Source organism: Pteropus vampyrus, unplaced genomic scaffold (assembly GCF_000151845.1).
Source record: "Pteropus vampyrus isolate Shadow unplaced genomic scaffold, Pvam_2.0 Scaffold27, whole genome shotgun sequence".
NCBI lineage: Eukaryota > Metazoa > Chordata > Mammalia > Chiroptera > Pteropodidae > Pteropus > Pteropus vampyrus.
The window spans coordinates 3,809,823-3,816,037 of record NW_011888808.1 but is presented as its reverse complement, the minus strand read 5'-3'; the positions used below and the strand labels follow the sequence as shown (position 1 = coordinate 3,816,037).

Below are 6,215 nucleotides of genomic sequence, written 5' to 3'. Positions count from 1 at the left end.
AAATCATCATACTGGGAATTAGGGTTTTAACTTATGTAACACAAACATAGAGTCTATAGCTCCAAAATAGCAGAATGATAAATTGAGTTGATGATTTTACTTCCAGAAAATATATTGACCTCTATAGATTATCAGACTGGCTTATTATTACATGTATTTTCCACTCAATTCTTTGTGATAAAAATGATAATTACCTCCAAGTATTCTGTTTACCACTGAGTTGTAATGGTTAATATGTAGATATCAATTTGAATTATATTATGAGTCATTAAAAATAAAAGTTCTCACTTAGCTAAAATTGATATAACTCAGACTTTCTGTTCTTTTTTCTTAAAAAAGTCTAGTCCCATGAAAACACAGACATAGTATCAGGATGCTTCAATAGAATAAATTATATTGTTTTTTAATTAAGTTATGTATTTCTTCATGATCCTTTTATTATTTCAGCATGTGACACTGTACAAAAAAATTATCAGGCAACTGTGGTTGTGTGCACAGAGTATTAAAGGTGATTTTTCTTTTTTAAGCTTGATGAACTTTAATAGGAATTAAAGACAATACATTCCATGGACTTCCATGATGATTCCTTAAAATCAGACAGCAGACACATATTTTCTTATTAGCTTTGGCATTTTTCTTTTTTTTTTGTAGTCACTCACATTTTACTCAGATAAGAACATTTCAAACAAATGTAAGATGTGTTTTCAATAACATACTCTATTAAACCCAAGATGCTATTTATTTGAAATATGGTGTTAAAGTCTGATATATCAGTGGGAAACAAAGTTTAGCTTATTAGAAGCAATTATGGATATGTACAAATGTGTATTATTATAAATACATATATTTCCTAGCTCAGTCCACTGAGAGGCTTATAATCAAAGGCACCCCAGTATCAAGAAGCACATCTAGTGCCCAGATGTTGGTTTCTAATGCCATTCTTCAATAAAAGAAACTAGAGTCCCTGGAAATATTGCTGAGTCCAGTGGCTGAGATAGGGAATATATAAGATTAGCATGAACTACTTTACAGTGCCAGAATGTAAGGAACTGCTCAAGAAAGCAAACTGTTGTGGTATGTCTAAAGGTCACAAAGTGAAAGGGCTCACAAAGGCCAACGGTGGAAGAATGTGAGCAGCAAAATAACTAGTATAGTATTAGATTATAACACAAAATGCAAAATAAATATCCATGAGTTCATATTAATATATATAAATTTCTGAATGAATGAATGAATAAACGAATACACAGATAAGCGAACAGATGGGAAGAATAGACAAATCTTTCTTCCGGAAGAATTTTAAATAAATTTTGTAAATTTATTTTTTTCCTTAAACAAGTAGACTTTAACTCCCAGCCTCTGAGTGTGAGCTGTGTGTAGGGACTTGCTTCCAAAGGCACAATATGAAAAGGAAGGACAAAAGTCATGCTGGTGACATGCACTCTTAATATGAAATGATGAGAATGACACTACCTCTATGATCTTCCTCCCGAAATCAGTCCAATGAAAAAACTTAGACCTTCTGTCTCTCTCACCCCCATGTCTAGTCATGAGAAAAAAAATAAGACAAATTCCACTTGAGGGACATTCTGACCGTTACTCTTCAAAACTCTCAAGGTCATCAAAAATAAAGAAAATTTGAGAAGCTATCACTGTTCAAAGGTGGCTGAGGTGATATAAGGACTAAATTTAACATGACATTCGGAATAGAAAAAGGACATTAGGAGAGAAACTAATGAAATCGCAATAATGTATCAGTGTTGGTTCATTTGAGTTCATGCATCACGATAAACAAAAGTTGTGACAAATTAACCATTGAAATATAAAATGCTAACAATAGGAAAAATTGAATGTGGGGTGTACAAGTACTCTGAACTAGCTTTGAAGTAAATGGAAAATATTCTAAAATAAACATATATTAGAAAAAAATTGACATTACATCTTTGTGTATGTTTGTCTTTCCAGCTCTGTTTGGCTCTATTTGGGAATATAATCCATTTGGAACTCAGTAGCACTTTGGAGTTTTAAAGAATGCCAGCCTTCTTAAAGGTAGGTGACATTTAAATATTATCAAGGCATATGCTTTTACCTCTTGATAAATACTTCAAAGTTCTTTTTAAAACTTCTTTACTTTTCAAAATATTCATTTTATTATAAATCAAAATATTTATATATTTATATGCTTATAGATAGTTGACAAAAACATGACAAAACCATGAAACTTAAGTAACCATTTATTTTAGCAAGAATTCTATATTTTTAAGCTTCTTTATTGTATTTTTCTCACTGTTTCAATTGACCTTCAGATTTGAGAAGACCTAGTGGGTATGTGCTAGGCCCTAAAGACAGAAATTTATTTTCTCTTTTTATATTCATTTTTTCGTGACACTTTGCCTACTCCCTTATAATTACTGGTGTTATTTTTGTTAAATTGGTTGCATATGTCTCATTTCAAAGGCAAACCTCAGGTGAAGCTGTGACACAGGAAACAAAGAGATGATGTCACACAATTTTTTGTCTTTATTAATATTAATATGGCAGAATTTAGTTCACTTGTTTCTCAGGCAGGCAACTGTAGGCTCCTTTTCCTTTGCTGATGGCAGAAATCTAAACTCTCAGATTTAAACACAGTTAATCTCTGGCAACAATAATTAAAGCACTGCCTTGACACTCCCTGCTTGCTAATTGTAGCATCTATTTTTAGGCTGTAGTCAAAACAAGCTTTATATTCTTAGTTCCCAATCAGTGATCAATTAAGATTAATCATTTATATAATAGCTCAGAAAGAAAAGGTTAAAGACATAAGGCAAACATGTAATTAAACTAATGTGGCTTTATAGATCTTACTGTGATATTTGCTCAAATTCTCTCTGCATATTCATTTCATTTTATCCATTCACTTTATCCTTCAATTTGTTCTCATCGGTATTCAGAATTCTTTTTTTTTTTTTATGGTGACATTGGTTAGAAATCCATTAAGTTTCAGCTGTATACTTTAACGGTAAGGCATATATATGTTTACACTGTGTGTTCACCACTCATAGTTAGATTTCTTTCTGTCACCACATATTTGACCTCCTTTACCCCATCTTTCCACCCCTCCCCCCTCACCCCTACCCTCTGGTAACCAGTAGTCTGTTGTCCATGTCCATGAGTCTTTGTTTGTTTTCTTGTTTGTTTGTTGCTTTTAGGTTTAAGTCCCACATATAAGTGATACCATGTGATTTTCAACTTTTTCTGTCTGGCTGATTTCGCTTAGTAAGATTATCTTGAGGTCCATCCATGTTGTCATAATGGCAGTATTTCACCTCTTCTTATGGCTGAGTAATATTTCATTGTATATATGTACCAGAGCTTCTTTAGCCCATAATCTGTCATATGACATTTGGGTCGCTTCCATGTCCTGGCCACTGTGAATAATGCTGCTATGAACATCGGTGTACAAATATTTTTTTGGATATGGGTTTTCAAGTCTTTGGGGTAAATACCCAGTAGAGGGATTGCTAGATCATGTGGTAGATCAATTCTTAGTTTTCTGAGAAACCTCCATACTGTTTTCCATAGTGGCTGCACCAATTTGCAATCCCACCAGCAGTGTATGAGGATTCCTTTTTCTCCGCATCCTCTCCAACATATGTTATTACTTGTCCTGTTGATTATAGCCATTCTAACAAGTATGAGATGGTATCTTATTGTGGTTTTGATTTGCATTTCCCTAATAGTTAGCAATGTTGAGCATCTTTTTAGTTATTCAGAATTTTCACATAGAAAATACCTTACTTTTACTTTATAAAATCATAGAATGATATAATAAAATAGTAATATGTGAGAATATTGAACATATAGATGTCAAACCAAACAAATTTAGTATTAACTAATATTTGTCTTTCATCAAATTTAATTTTAGACAGAGTAATGCTTTGGAGTCTGTTTATAATCTTACCACCTTCTTTCATAAAACCTTCTTTTTTCTTTCTTTATTTACTTTTGTTAAATTTATCAGGGTGACATTGTTCAGTAAGATTATATAGGTTTTGAGTGTACGATATGGTAATATTTCACCTTCATATTGCATTGTGTATTCATTACCCGAAGTCAAATCTCCTTCTGTCACCCTGTAGTTGACCTCCTTTACCCTTATCTGCTATTAATTCTTTTTAAATTAAAAAAAAAAATCTATTTCTCCTTTAAAATTTTACAAAATTTACTGTTTGTTTTACTGAATTATCACTTATATCCATGATTGCCTAATAAGTAATTAGATTATTTTATGATAAATCACGCAAAAATAAAAAAGAAAAGAAATTATTATCTTTTTCATATTATCAGACAACACTCATTATGTATAAAATATTTTCTTGTTCCAATATGAAAGATGATATGGTCGCAGAGACATTGGGATGGGATTTTTTTTTTTTTTTTTTGCATGTTATGGTTGAAAGAAAAGGGAAAACACAGAAAGGATACTGGACTTTCAAGAGAAATGGAGACAAATACAAGAAGAAGAGGATATAGATGTATAAAAAGCATGAAGATATGTAATATTATTTTATGTTTGGTGAATTGTAAACCATTTGATGAGTTAGAGAATGCAATGTATGTCAAAAGTGAAGATAGTTGGTAGGTAAATCTTGAAGAGTAGGCCCAATTGATGAAGTATCTTGAATGAAATTTAAAAGTGCATCGGGGCTGTGGGCTTTGTGTTTTATGTGAATTAAACTTTATTTATTGCCTATTTTGAATGTAGAGGAATAACTTGATCAGAGCTGCTGTGTGTGTGTGTGTGTGTGTGTGTGTGTGTGTGTGTGTGTGTGTGTTTAAGAAGATGTTTGCCAGAAATGTGTTGGGGGATTATATTTTTATAGATGTCTAGTCTTTTGGAAGCTCCAATTCAATCTTATTTCTGTCTATTTCCTATAGTTTCTTACACAATTATTTATATGTGATCACTATTCAAATGACATTGCTTTATTTAGAGACATTTAAATATTTTAGGGTTTTAACTAAATCGAATCTTTCAGGAATCCTTTTATACTTTACTTCATTGCAATGAGTAAAAACAATGTGGCCATAAAAGGAAAGTTTTGTAAATGAACATCGAGGCTGACACAGAGGCCAAGAAATCTAAGATCCATGTTTTTGAAAAAAAGTCTTTAGGGCATTGGTATGACTATCAGGTCCCAATGCTCAGGGAACACCACCTCTCAGCAGTGATGAGGTAAAACAGAAAGTGATGGCAACACAGAGGGAGTAACAAATCTGCTCAGCCAGGAGTGGATTTGAGCATTGCTGGTATTAGCGCTCATAGCGTCCTGCTGCGTTGACAACAGGGTTCAAAAAATGAATTGCAGAGCCATCTGTTTAAAAAAAGAAATGTACTTTGTAAGGCATTGCTAGAAATTATTTTGTAAATTTTGTAAGTGTAGTGTTCCCTTGATGGGTTATTATCTGGGCTGTAATTAGCACATCTGAAGAAAATAAATGCTGGGATATTTTTAATTTTGAGTAATTGTCAAAAGTTAGTCATTTGAGACATGCCTGTTAGGATTTCACAATGGACTTGTCTTTGGGAATTATGATTTATCTACACAGAATAATAAGCATAGAAGAGAAAGGAAAATACAGAGAAAGTTGACTTTTTCAACTTAGACTCTGGTAGGCTTCTTATTCAGGAGAAATAATTGTTTCAATTACTCATGATTGCTGCAAGCTTCCTGCATTATTAAAACAGATTTACTACGAGTGGTATCAGTAGAAGAAAAACAAAATCTAAAAAAGATGCTCTAATCCATTGCGAATTTTCCTTTGTATGATTTTCTATTTCTCTACTCAATATTATCTTAAAGAGCTATAGGCCACAAGATACTCTTAAAATCTTGCACTCTGAGACTCAAAGTTCACTTATATATGTCTTTATTCTATGGCACATATTTTTAGTTATTTTTAAAGGTCACCTTTCTTCTGTGAACCTAAAAATGGTATTCCTTAAATAAAGAAGAAGTATATAAATGAATGGGAGATTCTGTTTTCTAGTTTTAAGATAATCCTGTTTATATGTCACACTATTTTGATGTTATGTGACAAGTCATAATCTAGGTCATTGTGCTATCGTTCAGGTTAGTTTACAATTTCTTCAGTATATAAGCAAGTAAAAATGCACATTGTTTTTGTTCTAATAAAAAAAAAATCCTATAGGAGAGATGAAGAGAATGCTC

At 32.2% G+C, this 6,215-nt stretch overlaps 1 protein-coding gene across 1 annotated transcript in view; it reads left to right on the top strand.

Annotated features, from left to right (window-relative positions):
* The first annotated feature begins 1,979 nt into the window (after positions 1-1,979).
* CDH12 (cadherin 12) overlaps positions 1,980-6,215 on the top strand; it is a 564,219-nt gene continuing 559,983 nt past the window's right edge. Inside the window, exon 1 of the mRNA XM_011356438.2 lies at positions 1,980-2,049. The gene's annotated coding sequence lies outside the window, so the exon portion shown is untranslated. The remainder of the gene's footprint in view (positions 2,050-6,215) is intronic.